General features: G+C 38.8%; 1 protein-coding gene and 1 long non-coding RNA gene across 6 annotated transcripts in view; one reads left to right on the top strand and one right to left on the bottom strand.

The window, feature by feature from the left end:
* LOC307160126 overlaps positions 1–19699 on the bottom strand; it is a 52440-nt gene extending 32741 nt beyond the window's left edge. Inside the window, exons 1-3 of one of the 2 annotated variants that reach the window (XR_013821503.1) lie at positions 19441–19699; positions 14344–14532; positions 9772–9808 (exon numbers count right to left, since the gene is read on the bottom strand). This is a non-coding gene — a long non-coding RNA (uncharacterized lncRNA). The remainder of the gene's footprint in view (positions 1–9771; positions 9809–14343; positions 14533–19440) is intronic. The other variant, XR_013821504.1, reaches the window with a different exon arrangement.
* The window catches only part of b3gat1a (beta-1,3-glucuronyltransferase 1 (glucuronosyltransferase P) a), a 32430-nt gene continuing 25815 nt past the window's right edge, over positions 14461–21075 (top strand). For 2 of the 4 annotated variants that reach the window (XM_079873980.1, XM_079873977.1), the window contains exon 1: positions 14461–14538. The gene's annotated coding sequence lies outside the window, so the exon portion shown is untranslated. Of the gene's footprint in view, positions 14539–19771; positions 19824–19998; positions 20047–21075 lie in introns of those variants that run through there. The other 2 variants (XM_079873979.1, XM_079873978.1) reach the window with 2 other exon arrangements.

Below are 21075 nucleotides of genomic sequence, written 5' to 3'. Positions count from 1 at the left end.
TGTTGCATAATTTACAATGGAAGTGAATGTGGTAAACATTAAAATAATAAACCTTTCAATAATATAGCCACAAAATATAAATACTATGCATGTTAACATGACTATAGTGTGGAAGAATCACTTACTAACCTTTTCCGTTTGAAATTATATCCAATTTTACAACTTTGTTGCCATGATAACACAATTCTGTAAACCTAAAACGTGTTTAAGACTTAAAGTATAAGCTTCACATTCATGTGAAGTTCCTCATTGTAACCTTGATTTGCAAGGGAAAAGTAAATAAAAAAATGTATTGGTGTTGATTGAGCTTATTTTGTTTCGAACCCTCGAATGTTCGTATAAAAATGCAAATAACCATAAGGTTGGTTAATGTTGCTCAGAGACTTCATAAATATCTCAGATCAACACAAGAGCCATCGTAACTAATCCACATCGGCCTGGGCACCAATTCCAGTTGCTTCTATCTCTAGCCTCAGCCTGAATTTGGTGGCTGGCCCTTCAGATTACAATCTGCAAACTGAAAATAAATGGAATAGTGGAAGGAGGACAGGTCTTGGTGCAGGTTCTCAGTGTGACATGGCCAGCCTGAGGCTAGCCTTTGAATCTCTCGACAGTGCTGAGCTAGTACGCTGAAGACAGGACTCTCACCATCAATCACATCTATCTCTGTGCAAATGGCTCAGACCTACTTCACTTACCCTTACTGGAAAAATACTCCCCTCTAAATCAAAGTGGGAATAGCATTCCCTCCATCTCCTTCTGGCTGATTAGGTTATTTAACAACACTGAGCGGAGCACAGCATACAGCCAATGCATACAAATGCAGAGATGTAAATCTGTGTGCATAGCGCTGACTATGAGCCATAGCTGTTCACTATGTCAAAGACTTATGATTAAAAGGTCAAGAACTTCAACCATTTGTAGACACAGACACACAGAGACACTCAACCCTCTCAAATGACAATGTCTGATTAGACAGATCTGATTAAATAGACAGGCAGACAGAACGATAGAACAACAGACATATCTAATGGCAGATAGAACGATATAATGACAGACAGACAGACAGATAGAATGATAGAACAACAGACATATTTCATGGCAGATAGAACCATAGAATGACAGATAGATGGAACAACAGACAGATATAATGACAGATAGAACGATAGAATGACAGATAGATAGAACAACAGACAGATATAATGACAGATAGAACGATAGAATGACAGACAGACATAGAATGACAGGTAGAACGACAGACGGATAGAATGATAGATAGAACGATAGACAGAACGAAAGAACGACAGACAGATAGAAAGACAGATAAAACAATAGAACAGACAGATATAATGACAGATAGACAAACAGACAGATCAAATGAAAGAACGACAGACCGATAGCATGACAAATAGAACAATAGACGGAGCGATAGTATGACAGGTAGACAAACAGACAGATAGAACGATAGAACAATAGAGCGACAAACAGATAGAACGATAGAATGACAGATAGAACGAGAGCGACAGACAGAACGACAGAATGACAGATAGAACGAGAGCGACAGACAGAACGACAGAATGACAGATAGAACGAGAGCGACAGACAGAACGATAGAATGACAGATAGAACGAGAGCGACAGACAGAACGACAGAATGACAGATAGAACGAGAGCGACAGACAGAACGACAGAATGACAGATAGAACGAGAGCGACAGACAGAACGATAGAATGACAGATAGAACGAGAGCGACAGACAGAACGATAGAATGACAGATAGAATGAGAGTGACAGACAGATAGAACGATAGACCGATAGAACGATAGAATGATAGACAGATAGAACGATAGAGTGACAGACAGATAGAACGATAGACAGATAGAACAAAAGAATGATAGACAGATAGAACGATAGACCGATAGAATGAAAGAATGATAGAAAGATAGAACGATAGAGTGACAGACAGATAGAACGAGTGATAGACAGATAGACCGATAGAGTGACAGACCGATAGAACGATAGAGTGACAGACAGAACGAAAGAGTGATAGACAGATAGAACGATAGAGTGACAGACAGATAGAACGATAGACCGATAGAATGAAAGAATGATAGAAAGATAGACCGATAGAGTGACAGACAGATAGAACGAGTGATAGACAGATAGAACGATAGAGTGACAGACCGATAGAACGAAAGAGTAACAGACAGACAGAACGAAAGAGTGATAGACAGATAGAACGATAGTGACAGACAGATAGAACGATAGACAGATAGAACAAAAGAATGACAGACAGATAGAACGAAAGAGTGACAGACAGATAGAACAAAAGAGTGACAGACAGACAGAACGAAAGAGTGACAGACAGACAGAACAATAGAGTGACAGACAGATAGAACGATAGACAGATAGAACAAAAGAATGACAGACAGATAGAACGATAGACAGATAGAATGAAAGAATGACAGACAGATAGAACGAAAGAGTGATAGACAGATAGAACGATAGAGTGACAGACAGACAGAACGAAAGAGTGACAGACAGACAGAACGATAGAGTGACAGACAGATAGAACGATAGACAGATAGAACAAAAGAATGACAGACAGATAGAACGATAGACAGAGAGAATGAAAGAATGACAGACAGATAGAACGAAAGAGTAACAGACAGACAGAACGAAAGAGTGATAGACAGATAGAACGATAGTGACAGACAGATAGAACGATAGAGTGACAGACCGATAGAACGAAAGAGTAACAGACAGACAGAACGAAAGAGTGATAGACAGATAGAACAAAAGAATGACAGACAGATAGAACGATAGACAGATAGAATGAAAGAATGATAGAAAGATAGAACGATAGAGTGACAGACAGATAGAACGAGTGATAGACAGATAGACCGATAGAGTGACAGACCGATAGAACGATAGAGTGACAGACAGAACGAAAGAGTGATAGACAGATAGAACGATAGAGTGACAGACAGATAGAACGATAGACCGATAGAATGAAAGAATGATAGAAAGATAGACCGATAGAGTGACAGACAGATAGAACGAGTGATAGACAGATAGAACGATAGAGTGACAGACCGATAGAACGAAAGAGTAACAGACAGACAGAACGAAAGAGTGATAGACAGATAGAACGATAGTGACAGACAGATAGAACGATAGACAGATAGAACAAAAGAATGACAGACAGATAGAACGAAAGAGTGACAGACAGATAGAACAAAAGAGTGACAGACAGACAGAACGAAAGAGTGACAGACAGACAGAACAATAGAGTGACAGACAGATAGAACGATAGACAGATAGAACAAAAGAATGACAGACAGATAGAACGATAGACAGATAGAATGAAAGAATGACAGACAGATAGAACGAAAGAGTGATAGACAGATAGAACGATAGAGTGACAGACAGACAGAACGAAAGAGTGACAGACAGACAGAACGATAGAGTGACAGACAGATAGAACGATAGACAGATAGAACAAAAGAATGACAGACAGATAGAACGATAGACAGATAGAATGAAAGAATGACGGACAGATAGAACGAAAGAGTAACAGACAGACAGAACGAAAGAGTGATAGACAGATAGAACGATAGACCGATAGAATGAAAGAATGATAGAAAGATAGAACGATAGAGTGACAGACAGATAGAACGAGTGATAGACAGATAGACCGATAGAGTGACAGACCGATAGAACGATAGAGTGACAGACAGAACGAAAGAGTGATAGACAGATAGAACGATAGAGTGACAGACAGATAGAACGATAGACCGATAGAATGAAAGAATGATAGAAAGATAGACCGATAGAGTGACAGACAGATAGAACGAGTGATAGACAGATAGAACGATAGAGTGACAGACCGATAGAACGAAAGAGTAACAGACAGACAGAACGAAAGAGTGATAGACAGATAGAACGATAGTGACAGACAGATAGAACGATAGACAGATAGAACAAAAGAATGACAGACAGATAGAACGAAAGAGTGACAGACAGATAGAACAAAAGAGTGACAGACAGACAGAACGAAAGAGTGACAGACAGACAGAACAATAGAGTGACAGACAGATAGAACGATAGACAGATAGAACAAAAGAATGACAGACAGATAGAACGATAGACAGATAGAATGAAAGAATGACAGACAGATAGAACGAAAGAGTGATAGACAGATAGAACGATAGAGTGACAGACAGACAGAACGAAAGAGTGACAGACAGACAGAACGATAGAGTGACAGACAGATAGAACGATAGACAGATAGAACAAAAGAATGACAGACAGATAGAACGATAGACAGAGAGAATGAAAGAATGACAGACAGATAGAACGAAAGAGTAACAGACAGACAGAACGAAAGAGTGATAGACAGATAGAACGATAGTGACAGACAGATAGAACGATAGAGTGACAGACCGATAGAACGAAAGAGTAACAGACAGACAGAACGAAAGAGTGATAGACAGATAGAACAAAAGAATGACAGACAGATAGAACGATAGACAGATAGAATGAAAGAATGATAGAAAGATAGAACGATAGAGTGACAGACAGATAGAACGAGTGATAGACAGATAGACCGATAGAGTGACAGACCGATAGAACGATAGAGTGACAGACAGAACGAAAGAGTGATAGACAGATAGAACGATAGAGTGACAGACAGATAGAACGATAGACCGATAGAATGAAAGAATGATAGAAAGATAGACCGATAGAGTGACAGACAGATAGAACGAGTGATAGACAGATAGAACGATAGAGTGACAGACCGATAGAACGAAAGAGTAACAGACAGACAGAACGAAAGAGTGATAGACAGATAGAACGATAGTGACAGACAGATAGAACGATAGACAGATAGAACAAAAGAATGACAGACAGATAGAACGAAAGAGTGACAGACAGATAGAACAAAAGAGTGACAGACAGACAGAACGAAAGAGTGACAGACAGACAGAACAATAGAGTGACAGACAGATAGAACGATAGACAGATAGAACAAAAGAATGACAGACAGATAGAACGATAGACAGATAGAATGAAAGAATGACAGACAGATAGAACGAAAGAGTGATAGACAGATAGAACGATAGAGTGACAGACAGACAGAACGAAAGAGTGACAGACAGACAGAACGATAGAGTGACAGACAGATAGAACGATAGACAGATAGAACAAAAGAATGACAGACAGATAGAACGATAGACAGATAGAATGAAAGAATGACAGACAGATAGAACGAAAGAGTAACAGACAGACAGAACGAAAGAGTGATAGACAGATAGAACGATAGTGACAGACAGATAGAACGATAGAGTGACAGACCGATAGAACGAAAGAGTAACAGACAGACAGAACGAAAGAGTGATAGACAGATAGAACAAAAGAATGACAGACAGATAGAACGATAGACAGATAGAATGAAAGAATGACAGACAGATAGAACGAAAGAGTAACAGACAGACAGAACGAAAGAGTGATAGACAGATAGAACGATAGTGACAGACAGATAGAACGATAGACAGATAGAACAAAAGAATGACAGACAGATAGAACGAAAGAGTGACAGACAGATAGAACAAAAGAGTGACAGACAGACAGAACAATAGAGTGACAGACAGATAGAACGATAGACAGATAGAACAAAAGAATGACAGACAGATAGAACGATAGACAGATAGAATGAAAGAATGACAGACAGATAGAACGAAAGAGTAACAGACAGACAGAACAATAGAGTGACAGACAGATAGAACGATAGACAGATAGAACAAAAGAATGACAGACAGATAGAACGAAAGAGTGACAGACAGACAGAACGAAAGAGTGACAGACAGACAGAACAATAGAGTGACAGACAGATAGAACGATAGACAGATAGAACAAAATAATGACAGACAGATAGAACGAAAGAGTGACAGACAGACAGAACGAAAGAGTGACAGACAGACAGAACAATAGAGTGACAGACAGATAGAACGATAGACAGATAGAACAAAAGAATGACAGACAGACAGAACGAAAGAGTGACAGACAGACAGAACAATAGAGTGACAGACAGATAGAACGATAGACAGATAGAACAAAAGAATGACAGACAGATAGAACGATAGACAGATAGAATGAAAGAATGACAGACAGATAGAACAAAAGAGTGACAGACAGACAGAACAATAGAGTGACAGACAGATAGAACGATAGACAGATAGAACAAAAGAATGACAGACAGATAGAACGAAAGAGTGACAGACAGACAGAACGAAAGAGTGACAGACAGACAGAACAATAGAGTGACAGACAGATAGAACGATAGACAGATAGAATGAAAGAATGACAGACAGATAGAACGAAAGAGTGATAGACAGATAGAACGATAGAGTGACAGACAGATAGAACGATAGAGTGACAGACAGACAGAACGAAAGAGTGACAGACAGACAGAACGATAGAGTGACAGACAAATAGAACGATAGACAGATAGAACAAAAGAATGACAGACAGATAGAACGATAGACAGATAGAATGAAAGAATGACAGACAGATAGAACGAAAGAGTGACAGACAGATAGAACGAAAGAGTGACAGACAGACAGAACGATAGAGTGACAGACAGATAGACCGATAGATAGTGTTCATTTGGAGGACAGTTCCTGCTGTTGTCAAGCTTGCACTCTTCACTCTTCCTCTTTGCTGAGATCATCAGGTAAATGGGCTTTATGGATATCATAATGACCTGTCAGGCCACCTTTCCTAGCAGCCTTCGGAGTCATTACTGGGACACGGACAAAGCAGGGGGCAGCGGTCAGGAAATGAGTGAATATTTAAGCAGGGGCAGAAAATGAGAAATTACTATGTTCTGCTGTGTTCTGTGCTCTCAGGTCTGGGAGTGCATTCCAATTAGCTCGTTCAGTGGAAACATCAGCATTCACCAAAAGATGCTTTATCAACTCCATCTTTCATTACTGAGATTAAAAATCCCTGGGCCATGTAACTCCAAATCCTCTTGTAAGTGACGGACACTGCTTACAAACTTAGTGGGAGGTTGACTGAGGTGAGTGACTCTAGCACCTCTGATAGACCAGAACCAGGTTCAGGGGCCTCATTTATAAACAAAAAAGAAGGCGTACGCCGCTCTCTACGCAATAATTGGTATTTATAAAAAGCAAACTTGACGGGAAAATGTGCGGTCCTTCACGCAAGCACTGACCCAGGCGTACGCACAAAAAAACGGGTGAAATGAGAAATGGCGACACCGTTGGCAGATGGAAGAAACACGTGAAAGTGAGTGAAACTGTAGACCGTTGTATAAAAGAAATGGCAATACTGCCTCTCATAAATAACATGAAGACTTCACAAAGCAAGTCTTACAATTAACAGCCTACACGAACACCCGTTTGATCGATCTGCAGTGTAAAACAAACAAAATCAAACGAAGACTACAACAGAAATGCAAATTAACACATATTTGCAAAAAGAAAAGTGAAATATGTTCTGCAATAATATTGGCATGTTATGCAATTCATCCTCAAAATTCTCCGCCTCAGTCACCACTCCACTTAATAGGGATTCCCCAATAATTGCCACCAGTCTCTCATCAAGAGGGGTCAGCTCCGGTTTTTGCATCGACTTTGATGTCCTTTTTTATTTCGGCCACGGTCCGAGGTTGTGAGGCTGCAGCATTAACGGCGTCTGCAACCTTTTGCCACTCAAGTGCCTTTTTGGCATTAGTAATGCCCACACTGTGCCCTCCAAACAACATTTTACTCCTCTTTTCCACCTCGCCAACGATAATTTCTACTTCACATTGAGTGAAGTTACGTTTCTTGGTTTTCCTCTGTGTTTGCCATGATTTCGCAATCGATGAATATTAACTTGTGGGCGTTTCACGGACTATTTATGGGCAACTATGGGCGTGACATGAAGCCGCAAAAGCTGCGCTACATTTAGAATTGATTGTGATTTATTAAGGGAAAACAGTGTAGGATGTGCGTGCGCACGGTTTTATAAATCCGAATACTTCTGTGCGTACGCACGTCCTATGTTTCATCCGTACGCCACTTCTGACGCAAATCCTACGCAAAGTTTTATAAATGAGGCCCCTGATCACAACGGTATGGTAGTTATCGACCTGCAGGTGTTCGGTTCACTGCTGGTTAAGTGTGGTTGACGCATGACCTTGTCACGGCCACCCTGTCAGAGAAGGATTGGTTCTGATGTTTGTGATTCAGACCACGTTATTTAACATTCTCACCCTATTTTTTTTGGCACTTTCCACAATAAATCATTTTGTATAGCCGCAAATAATATATATTTTTTAACTATTACCTAAATACATAGTTCAGGCACGAAACTCTAACCGTACGCCGATTGGTTCTTCCAACAGCATGGCACCAGACAATCAGAAGTACGTCCAAATCCACATAACCATCTATAGAGCTGGTAAGTCCCGCCCATCCGTAAAACCCCAAGTGGACCTCTAGGTTGAAAAATCGTCAATGCAAGTGAATGTGAGAAAATAATTATTTTCTGGGCCATGAATGTGAACATATGTTGTCTGTGAATTTTTTATATAATTTTTCATGTTACGAGTTTGACAGTATATTGTATGATTCTTTGGCTAGCAGTTGTGGAAAAGACATAACGAGAAAGACTACATGTCGCCTATGTGACGTCACCCCATAACACATTTTCCCTCCACTTGTCAAATCACGGTGCTAATGCAGCGATAATCTACGGAGACAGATCGAGATGCCTGTGTGTTTTGTACCCAAAATGTCACCATTCAAACCAAATGGGCTGTTCTTTCTTCAGATTCCCGTCTGAAAGCAGCGAAGAGTTGTAGTCCACAGAGTGCTCTCACACAAAGTCTAACCGTATCAAACTTCTACCCGCTAAATTGTAGCATTCTACACATGAAAAATTATATTAAATTATATATTAAAAATTCACAGACAACATATGTTCACATTCATGGCAAAATTCAAACGGGACCAGAAAATAATTATTTTCTCACATTCACTTGCATTGACGATTTTTCAACCTAGAGGTCCAGTGGGGTTAGCGGAAGGGGCGGGACTTACCAGCTCTATACCCTAGCTTGCGATCGGAAAGCTTCTGTAATCCTTCCTCCTCCCCAGCACCACCTATAGGGGTTAAACCAGCAACTTGCAGCAGCCTTTCCATCGTTTGTTATTTTTGACTAAGCTGAACAAATTGTATTTGCTCAGCAGCAGCAGATCTTGTCCGCCAAAATCAACTCTATGTATATTTCATGCCCCATGCCAATAAATGCTGGTTGAAATTTATCCACTCCAAGAGTAGTCAAAACTGAACATAATGTCAACCAATCAAATGTAGCCATTTTAAATTCTGCATCCCTCCTAGCACCTTAAAATTGTGTTTTTTGCTGGTCCCACTTCAGAGACCATTTGACTGTATCTAATATATTGAACTGATATTCAATTAATTGTAGAATTGAAATCGAAGAATTATTTTAATTTATTAACTGTTAACTGAAAATCTTTAACACCACCAAGAAGTGGGTCTTTCCTCTTTCTACAGCATGACAAGTGAAATGTCTATCTGGTTATAAATATAAATACGGCTAAATAGGGTTGCAAAATAAAATAAAACAGCCCTTTAGATATTTAGTTTGACCTCCTGATGTTGACAATCAATATTTTCTGGAGGCTAAAGTGATGGTTCACACAAAAATAAAAATGTTGTCATCATTTACTCACCCATATGTTGTTCCAAACCTTCATGAGTTTCTTTCTTCTGCAGAACACAAAAGAAGATATTTCTTAAGAATGCTGTTAACCTGGGCCCGGTTTCCCAAAGCGTTCTTATCTCTAAGTAGTTCTTAACCTATTCCTTAACCTCTCTCTTAACCTTATGGCACGATTCCCGAAACGTTCGTTCGCTAAGTATATCTTCTGTAAGTCACACTTTCGTAAGGTTGGTCTGGACCACTCTTAGCTTTACCTTATCACTGTTGCAGGTCTATATGAATATAATTCTGAAGTTTTAATACACCCAGACAGTATTAAATTAGGCTAATTCAAGTGTTTTCATGCAAAGAATAAAATTGTCATTACACTGATTGTTGTTAGATTTTTAATTATATTATTATACAATATTATTAATTTAATTAAAACGCTCTTTTAAAGGCCAGTGAAAGCATAGGCTACTGTCAGTTAAGTCCTATTCGGACGCTAATATTGTTTCTCATGGGCTCGTCCGGTATTTTAAACATTTACAGGGGTAAGTCGGTGATTTTAGTGCCGTCCGAATCCATAATATCAGTGTTTTTCTCACCCAACCCGCGTAAAAATCCCTGGCCAAATTAGTACCTTCTGTTTTTTGACAAACAGGTCGTGTGGGAATTTAATTGCCGTCTGAATCTACATCTCTGAGTTTACAAGAGATTCAAAATTCACAGTTTAAATCCTTTTTGATCACTGCCGAGCACCGTACGCAAGATGTAAACTTTTATTACTGAAATGCTGGAAAGTATTTACAAGAACAATATTTCATCGCAGCTCCACCTCAGCGAACAAAAATGGGAAAGAGAAGAAAGCACGTACATTTTTTAAAAGGTTATTGTGGCAGCAATATTTGTTACAATTTTAAAATATGTAGGCTAGGCTATTATAGGCTATTATAGTTTGGATTATTTTTTATAATATCCAATAATCATAATAAATTGCAATTTCAACTATTTCTGAAGTGCTTAATTTATAAAGATCACCGCTTTCTCACATAAACAGCCCCTGCACGAGAGAATAATTGATTCTCGAGCCATCGATATCAAACAATTCAGCACCATCGCCACGGACAGCGCCGGGTAACGTCGCACGTAAGAAGGTATATCTTAAGCAGCTTCCTAAGGTATGGTTCGGGGAACACACTTAGGAACATAAACAACTTTGGTTCGAGCTTTCTTAGCGCGCTAAGAGTGAGCGTTATCGGGAAACCGGGCCCAAGAAGTTTTGATTAGCATTCATTTGGTTACCCTTTTGGCTACCAGTTCACACATTAACCTTCCAATGTATGGAGAAAAAAAAAGACATATAGTGGTGCAGGGATGATGTCAAAACCTGGAAGACTAATTCGCCATTGGTTCCCTCGAGATTTTTCTATGGCTTTTTAAAATGTTAAATAAAATAAAAATAAGATCAATCTAAAAATAAATAAAAAGGCCTGTGGTAAACATAACTTGATGATACTTGGACGTTTTGTTCTACAACATAAATTACACACTCAAATCGCAAAAAAATATCTAAATTCTGAAGCTGTTATGTTTTGTTTTTTTTTTTTAAACGTACATTTCTAATAAGCAACTAGATAAGAACGTTTGAGGTGTGAGCGTGTGTAGTTTACAGCATGGTAAAACAAAACGTCCAAGTATCGTCAATTTATGTTTACCACAGAACTTATTTCACTCATCTTTTTCCTTTTTTACATTACACAAACCCATAGGAACATTTTTAGGGAACCAGTGGTCAAATAGTTCTCCAGGTTTTGGCGTCATCCCTCCACCACTCTATTTCTCAAAATATGTCATGAAGGTGAGTAAATTATTAAAGAAATTTCATTTTTGAAGTTTGATACTTGAAATTTTGATATGTAGACTATCGCTTTAACACTTCAGTGCCCTAACCGCCTGGTCCAGACCAGGGGGCAGCATTATTTCAGTAAAATGGGCCTATTACATTGCTTAAGGGCCTTGCGTGTCACAGCAGCCTGAAAGACAAAGACTCTGGGACAGTCTCTACACTTGATGAATCTATCGATCAACAGAAGGTGGACCGCAGTTAAGTGTGCAATGCATAAACTGATTAAATATATATATTACCTGATACTGATAGTTGCAGCTAAGAACAACATAATAACAGATCAATGAAATTACTCTCAAATGCAAATGTCTGCATTGTTTTGATTAGGCCAATTCTTTAAATGACTATTATTAGACTTCATTGCTGCTCTCTGGAAAACAAGATTCTGATTATCCAACTGTGGCAACAATTATCCAACAATGACTTATCGTCATTTTTGCATAATGATGCTAAACTTTAGGCCTATATTAGTCTTTCATCCCTGGCAACCATTCTCCAATACAGTCTCATATCACTCCATCTTCTCTTTCATCTCGCATAATAAATTTATTTCACTCATATCAATATTTAATGCCCATTCATTTATTTATTTGCCAAGTAATCATGTAATAAGTGGGATAATGAACAGTCAGTCAGTCATTATTGAAATATAAACCCCTTCAGGATGATATAAAAACCTTAATGATAACTTTTGATATGTCTATTTCATAGATTATATTATTTCTACTGAAGGGGGAAATTCTGAAATCCCTTGTCTCTTCAGAATATCTATATCCTTTTGAGTGATTTGATGAGTCATTTACATATATGGTTTACCATCAAGTTATTAATTAATGATCAATATTTTTTCTCAATGCATTATATGAGTGTGATTACCCACAAAAATATTTTCTAAAATATTGAACTAAAATAAAGGGGAACACAGCAAAAGTTTAGGATTATTCTGCTGTGATATCGTGGTAAAGATGAATTTTAACCACTGATTCTTCACATGCTCGCCCTTGGGCAGTGAAAAAAATTGGCTTTACCTTCACATTGTAGAGCACAGCGTCTTCTCGACATGATGCTGTCCAGGGGCCTCATTTATAAACGTAGCGTACGCACAAAAGAAGGCGTACGCCGCTCTCTACGCAATAATTGGTATTTATAAAAAGCAAACTTGACGGGAAAATGTGCGGTCTTTCACGCACACTCTGACCCAGGCGTACGCACAAAAACGGGTGAAATGAGAAATGGCGACACCGTCGGCAGATGGAAGAAACACGTGAAAGTGTGTGAAACTGTAGACCGTTGTGTAAAAGAAATGGAAATAGCCAGTACTGCCTCTCATAAATAACATGAAGACTTCACAAAGCAAGCCTTACAATTAACAGCCTACACGAACACCCGTTTGATCGATCTGCAGTGTAAAACAAACAAAATCAAACGAAGATTACAACAGAAATGCAAATTAACACATTTGCTAAAAGAAAAGTGAAATATGTTCTGCAATAATATTGGCATGTTATGCAATTCATCCTCATAACACATCTGTAGCTTGTCAGATGCAATCAAATGGATGGTAATAAAATGCCATGATGCCATCACAATGCGTAATGACGTGAGTGAAGTTACGTTTCTTGGTTTTCCTCTCTGTGTTTGCCATGATTTCGCAATCGATGAATATTAACTTGTGGGCGTTTCACGGACTATGTATGGGCAACTATGGGCGTGACATGAAGCCGCAAAAGCTGCGCTACATTTAGAATTGATTGTGATTTATTAAGGGAAAACTGCGTAGGATGTGCGTGCGCACGGTTTTATAAATCCGAATATTTCTGTGCGTACGCACGTCCTATGTTTCATCCGTACGCCACTTATGACGCAAATCATACGCAAAGTTTTATAAATGAGGCCCCAGACCAGTATCCACAGGAATCAGCTGCCGGTTTGAGGTTCAAGTTTTCCCTGGTGTCTGCGTGTGCAATACTCTAATGTTTCGTCTCGACGTCAAAACGAAACGCATTATGACTCGTTTGAAAAACGATTCATTTCATTGACTCAGAGTCGACTCTTACTTTTGAAAGACATTAACTTTATGTACGGTGAACTTTGCAGGATGGTTTCATTCACTTAGAGATATGTTACACACTACATGAAAGGTCATTTTCAAAAATCCATAATAAGGGCACTTTAAGGTGTCCTCTCGTTAAGAGAAAAAACTCTTGATGTTTGGGGAACAGTCTCCTGTTTATAGTTAGAGCCCAACCAAATCAACTCTCTCTCCTCTTCAATTTTTCTGCCTCCAGAGAAGCTAAAAATACACTGTCGCTACTGCAGTCAACCAGCATTTGTGCTACAGCCTACACACATAGACAGCCTTGGTTCAAGGCACAGCATCATCATACCCAGCTTTCATGTGTGTGTCTGGATGGGTTTCAGTGATAATAGTTTCATAACAGAATTATTATTCTCCTAGGAAGAAGTTTGGCATAAAAGGGCACCTGACAGCCAATTCATCTGTTCCTGTTATTGCAAATTTTACCACTGAGATTAAGAGAGAGTGAGAGCAAACAAATGCGATTCATTTATTAGCTCTGGGTGGCTTTACTAGGTATTAATACTGTGATTTGGGACAAAGACACAATTATCACTGTAACACTTGGACAAGAGGTGGAATAAGACCAACAAAATAATGGGTTTCATCAACTATACCTTGTGGTTCTCTGAAATGGACAGAGAGAATCTGTACTGTAGTTTGTGAATCAAAGATGTCTGTTTGTATGTTTCAGGAACTTGGGAATGCAGCATGGGATGCTCTGGGAGCCAACAGCGTGGTGGATGACCTCCAGCATGCGGCCGTCACAGCTGGACCTCACGCTCGTGGCCATCCGCCGTTTCTAACTAAGGGTGAGAAGTTAATAACAATAATATATTCATTTTGTTGATTTGTTTATAATTTGTAGTAGTACAGGAACAGATTAAATGAAACTCAAATAGACTATGAAGTGGCTGTGCTTATATGGTTTAAGTTTAAGGATGACAACCAAAGCTGTTGTTAGGAGGATGACTAGGGGTACGTTTACACGACAACGATATGCTTAAAACTGAGAAGTTTTTCCTTTGAGTTTTCCGCGTAGACGACACCATTTTTTTTTTTTTAAGAAACTAGATAGGAGTGTTTGAGGTGTGAGTGTGTGCAGTTTACAATATGGTAAAACAAAACGTCCAAGTATCGTCAAGTTATGTTTACCACAGAACTTTTTTTTTTTACATTATAAAAAATCCATAGGAAAATTTTAAGGGAACCAGTGGTGAAATAGTTCTCCAGGTTTTGGCGTCATCCCTCCACCACTCTATTTCATGCACGAGATGCTGCAAAAGACTTGAGACACAAGTGAAACGATTAAATGCATCCGGCTAGTGCGTGTTTACATCGAAGCTTCTGTTAGTAAATGAAGATTTGATGGATAAACTCGTGGCTTTAGCCTGGTTAAAACCAGACCATTCTCAGTAGTAACTGAGTTATGGTCTGGCAAAGCTTCTTTATTAACTCATTTCCAAAGGGGCGTCACCAACGGACGTCGCTCAAATGCCTCCGGGCGCAATTGGATAGACCTAAAACTCCTAAAACCAATCAGAGCGATCGTCATTGTGTAAAGCCATATGCTGCGTCCCAATTCGCCTAAGTTAAACTACGCCATAAAAGTATGTAGGCCTACTTTTTTTGTGAAGAAAAGGTATTTACTTTTGAATGTGTAGCAAAAAAGTAGGCAAGCTTTGGGACATACATCGTCATCTTTTTTCGGACGGATCTGTCGTGTGCATCCTGTCATGTAAACTGCCCTGTCAATCATCTTGTCACAGTTAAAATCCTCTATTAAATCGAATTTAACCGTTTCGGAGAGAAATGTAGTAGCACGTTCATCTGCCAGTGGGTCTTTCATGGAGACTGTCCTCATGTGTTTGCAATTTGAATATAATAATGCATTTAAAAGTTGAACGGACGTCACTCAAATGCCTCTGGGCGCAATTGGATAGACCTAAAACCAATCAAAGCGATCGTCATCGTGTAAAGCCCTCCTCAACGTTTCTGATTGGTGCCACGATTTCGATGGCTTGGAAATGGGCTTGAATGAGCTCTTTACCAGACTACTTGCAGAGCAAATCTAAATTTGCCGGAAGTTGTCTGGGTTTTCCCCAAGTGGCAACCTCCCCGTCTCTCTCTTGAAACCAACACGGAAGTGAGTTAAACTGCAATTCATTGACTAGCCGCTTGAGGCTGTTGTCAAAAGGGAGTCAAATCTGTATCTCCCCCATGTTAAAATGCCAAATTTTACAGCAGAAAAAAACGTGTTTACAGCCTGGTGTCTGTATGTTTTTTTGGTCTATACAGCTAAGTTTGCCCTTCATGATAACTGTGAGGGGGGTGAATTTTTTTATAACTCATCCGTTTAGTTGATTAATATTTAAAGTTCTGCATAATTAAGGGTGTGGCGTGGCCACTTGAGTGACAGGTGGATTCCCGCTGATGTCAATGCTAGCCGTTTGTCTGCTGTTAGCCGTCACTTCACCTCAGCAAATTTTAGCTGCTGAACTTGCCATCTCTGCAGTGTTTGTGCTTTTTTTCGGGATTATTTCATACAATTTAAAATACCCATTACTTCGGCCACGTTTTAGGATTCCGTCGTTGTCGTTGAGTATCGTTCGAGAGAACAACCAGCGCTGTATTTCAGTTGTTTTCCTCTGTGAACATGCACTAAGTTAATGGATGTCTGACAATTTCGTTGGTTTTTGGGGTTTTCAGATTTAAAAACGTCAATAAAGGCTCGTTCATTCTGCTCTCACGGAACAGATAGATTATAATATGCTTATGTACCGTCAGATGAAATCATGCAGGCGTCGGAGCTTTCTCCGTCCATGCAAAAAAATGCACATCCTTGAATGAGCACGGATTTTCTAGCTCATTTACTTGATCTTCATAGGCAGTATATCTATGATTTAACCCATTTGAGAGGCGGCCAAAATCAGAATTTAAAATGTACTGAATAAGCTCTCTACGAACTTGACGAGCGATGCCGCGCTGACGGACCATAGACTATAAAAAAAGTGACTGACATGTATGCACAAATCACTGTCACACACACACACACACACACACACTCAAGAGTAATATTAACTTAAGTTACTGCATAATACATTTTCAACTAGCAGAATAGTACAGAATCACGATACACAGTCTCACTTGTAGCCATGTCTTTTAACTATTATAATATTTCGAAGGGCAAAAATAGGAACTTTTAATTGGCTTTACATCATCAACTGTAGTCGCAACTTGGTACTGTAAGCAGCATAACGTTATAGCATTACCTCCCCAGCCTGAGCTAACCATAGACAGTATATGAGCTAACTCGATCACGTCGAGCTAGGTGGTGATTTCAGATAGACAGGCTCCTGAGCTCCACTCACGCCCCGCCTCTTTGCCCATTTTCTGTTATCCGGGAGTGACGCGAGGTGACGCGAGGCCAAGATGGCGACGGCCGGCTCCGCCCACTTTAGGCTTCAAAAATGGTCTTCAGAAACCTACGGGTGACGTCACGGATACTACGTCCATATTTTTTTACAGTCTATGGTTTTCCCAGGCTAGTGGCTTACAACACAAGACATTAAAGTGCTGCCATGGCAACCTGCCCTGGTGGACAGAATAGAGCATCACAGTCCCGCCCACAGCCCGAGAGCGCTTCGGTGCCGGAAGTAAATTTCCCATTCATTTTTCCCATTGACGTTTTCGAAAATCCGTATCTAAAGAGTTTTAGAGCATGTCTGAGGATAACCAGCTACGGCTGAACTCATAGGCATACAACATATCATTTCGAGTGAAAAAACGGCGAGAAAATCCAAAAAAAGTCAAAGGTACAAGACTGTGTACATATTTTCATTTCCGAGCGAAGGAACTACTCATCCCATAAACCACCGCGCCTCACTGAAGTTGACTGAAGCCACAACCGCGAAAGAGCCTTTAGAGCGACTTTAAAATCTGACGACAGCCACGCGAACTTTTCTTGTGCCGTTTATAGCAGTTCTTTCAGTAGTAATTGTGTAAATAGACTGGAAAGCATGGCTGGCGGTCCGCGGCTCACGGGTGCAGATCTGGCAGTCCGCGCGGCGTTCTGCTCATCAGTTTCAGCGGCCCACGGGCAGGTTGCTGACAAATGCCTCAACAATTTCCCACTTGTGGTCCATGCTCATTTTATTCATGAAGTTATAGTTCATCCTTAATTTTAATAACATTTAATGTATTTTCTTAATAACAACAAGTGAAAATTAAAAAGTGAAGGTCAGCAAACCAGAAAGTGCATCATATTCAGTTTATTAACTTGCCATGAATTATTACACAAATGTTCAGTAAATGCATGAAGAGCTCTCTATGGCTCTGGGTATGCCTAAGCTAAATATTGTTTTGACAGTGGCATCATAAAATGCTTGATATGACTCATACCATATATGAAGACTCCTCGGTTCAAATGTCACATCAGTGATACCGTGCAAAAAAACGCAACAGTTTTTTTTTTTTTTTTATATTTATCTTGAGTCTTCACGAACTTTCGCGGGGTTTACACGAGCTCCACCAATCAGATGCATCACTGTGGGATTGTGGGATTGTTTAGGATTGTGGGTAATGAAGTACTTCTCCAAGACATCGCGAATAAAAGGCATTTATCTCAAAACAAGGTTAGTGCCCCATGAACTTTTGGCGGTTATATGAGCATATACAATCGCTTAGTACAGCCGTAGCTGGTTTTAAGTCTACCATGTATGGTTACGTTTTTATGGCTTATACCCCAACTGTCAATGGAGAAATTGTATTGAATTTTTACTTCCGGCACCGGCTGTGGGCGGGACTGTGATGCTCTATACAAATGGCTGAGGGCGGAAATATGCTAATCAGCGGTCGTGGGTGGAGCCAGAGCCATAGAGAGAGAGAGTTGCGACAATGGAAGTTCAAAATGCTTCGTTGTCACGTGATTCGCGTAGACCTCAGATAGTTCCAGGAAGTGCTTCGGAATCAACTAGCATGCTTTAAAACACAAGTTTATTTGATTCAGATGTACTGATAATATACAATCTTGTTCTTTAAACGTCTTACCTTTTAAAAGTGCATCACAAACGGTCTGTTCTACCGCGCTGTTGTTACTTCCGGGAACTATTGAGAGGCTCTACGAGCCGCCATTGCTGTAAAAAAAGCGTTCCATTGTTGTCAATGGAGTTGTCGCAACTCTCTCTCTATATGGCTCTGGGTGGAGCATAAGCAATATGACATCATATTGCTCAGAAAATACAAACAGCTTGATTATTGAGAGGGTTTAGGCTTTTTGAGGATTAAAAAGAAAGGAGTGAATGGATTTTTTTCATTGTATGGTGGTTGTGTCCTCACACTGAAAAGACACATTTAATGCAATGCAAAAACCCTATAAAAGTGAATTTTGCATCCGATGACCCCTTAAGTAACTTAAATGCGGTTGTCAGTCCAAAAAAAGAAAATGACAGGGTGAACCGACGTATAAACATTTAATATTTGAGAAAAATACATGTTTAATGCCCACAATAATATCTAAAATCAAATTTTGGTGTTTTGAATCGAAAATATGCTATAATTTACATAAGTCATGTTCAAAACGTGACGACGCAAGTTTTGCGTTGCGTACTGTGTGCATACTTTGAAATAAACAATTAAAAAATGTTTGCCCATCAATCATAAAGGACTCATGCTTGCTTAGTGTACTACTCTTGTACGTAAAGTAATCATCTTACCTTGATGGCAATCTTCATCCATCAAAACATGTATGCAGTCGATGAAACGACGATGAAAGCTGTTTGTTGACGCTCTTATTGGATATTTTCTGTTTAGTTCTTCTGTGGTTGACGGAGAGGTTGGACATATGCGGCAGTTGAGCTGAGTATTAGGTATTAATAATCAGATATGGTCAAATATGGCCTAATTTGATTTTCTTGATGCTGCAGTCAATTATGCACCGCTCCTAGCCGTATAACAGCAGCGCGTCAACGTCAAAATGATTGAGAGGGCCATTGGCCAATCAAGTCAGAGAAGGCGGGCTTTAAAGTTTAAACCAATAAGAGCGGGAATTCTTGTGCGAGTCGCGATTCGATGCTTTACTTCGGTTGTAACGGTCAAGGTAAGATAGGCTACGTAGTTATTTTGGCTAAACATTTAATGTCTGATAACTGTTTTAGGATAAATGTTAATGACAAGCAAATTACTCAACTATTTTTATTTTTATTTTTTGTCATTTTGAATTTAAAATATATAATTTACGTAATTAATGTAGCTGTGTAATTCATATGTTACAGTAAGAATCATTTCGTCGTTTGCAGCATATTTTTCAAAACATTAAAGAGGTAATGTGTGCGTATTGTGAATGAAATTAATGAAACTGCTTTTAGAAAATGATTAATAAATGATTCATAAACTCAAAGTGGCTGAGTTATCATCATCAGACTTAAATCAGAACCTATGATCAGAACACATGTTGCTGTCACTCAAATGTTTTTACGTTGAATATAAAATACAGTGTATATATATACAAAAAAATATTTACTTACTAATAAATTCTACTTACACTAGCGTTCAAAAGTTTGGGGTCAGTAAGATTTTTTAATGTTTTTAATAGAAGTATCTTCTGCTCACCAAGGCTGCATTTATTTGATAAAAAAAACAGTAATATTGTGAAATATTATGACAATTTAAAATTACTGTTTTCTATTTTAATATATTTTAAACTGTAATTTATTCCTGTGAACAAAGCTGAATTTTCAGCATCATTACTCCAGTCTTCAGTGTCACATGATCCTTCAGAAATCATTCTAATATGATGATTTGATGCTCAAGAAACATTCGTTATTATTATCAATGTTGAAAACAGTTGTGTACAAATTTTTTTCAAAATTCTTTGATGAATAGAAAGTTCAAAAGAACAGCATTTATTTAAAATAGAATATTTTCTAACATTATACATGTCTGTAACTTTTGATCAGTTTAACTCATCCTTGATGAATAAAAGTATTGATTTATTTTATTTCTTTCCCCCAAAAATAAAATTAAAATTCTTACTGACCCCAAACTTTAGAACGGTAGTGTTTAATGTTACAAAAGCTTTAGGCTAGATTTCCTTTGATCACAGGAATAAATTACACTTTACTGTATATTCACATAGAAAACAGCTCTTTTAAATTGGAATAATATTTCACAATATTACTGACTGTTTTTGTTTGTATTTTTAATCAAATAAATGCAGCCTTGGTGAACAGAAGATACTTTTAAAAACATAAAAAAATCTTACTGACCCCAAACTTTTGAACGGTAGTGTACATAAAAAATCTTTATTCATTTAATTTTCTTCTTTGAACAAGAAAATGTCTGCAGCCATT

This window comes from Squalius cephalus, assembly GCF_949319135.1.
Source record: "Squalius cephalus genome assembly, chromosome: 6".
In the NCBI taxonomy this organism is placed as follows: Eukaryota; Metazoa; Chordata; class Actinopteri; order Cypriniformes; family Leuciscidae; genus Squalius; species Squalius cephalus.
This window is presented reverse-complemented; position numbering and strand designations above follow the sequence as displayed.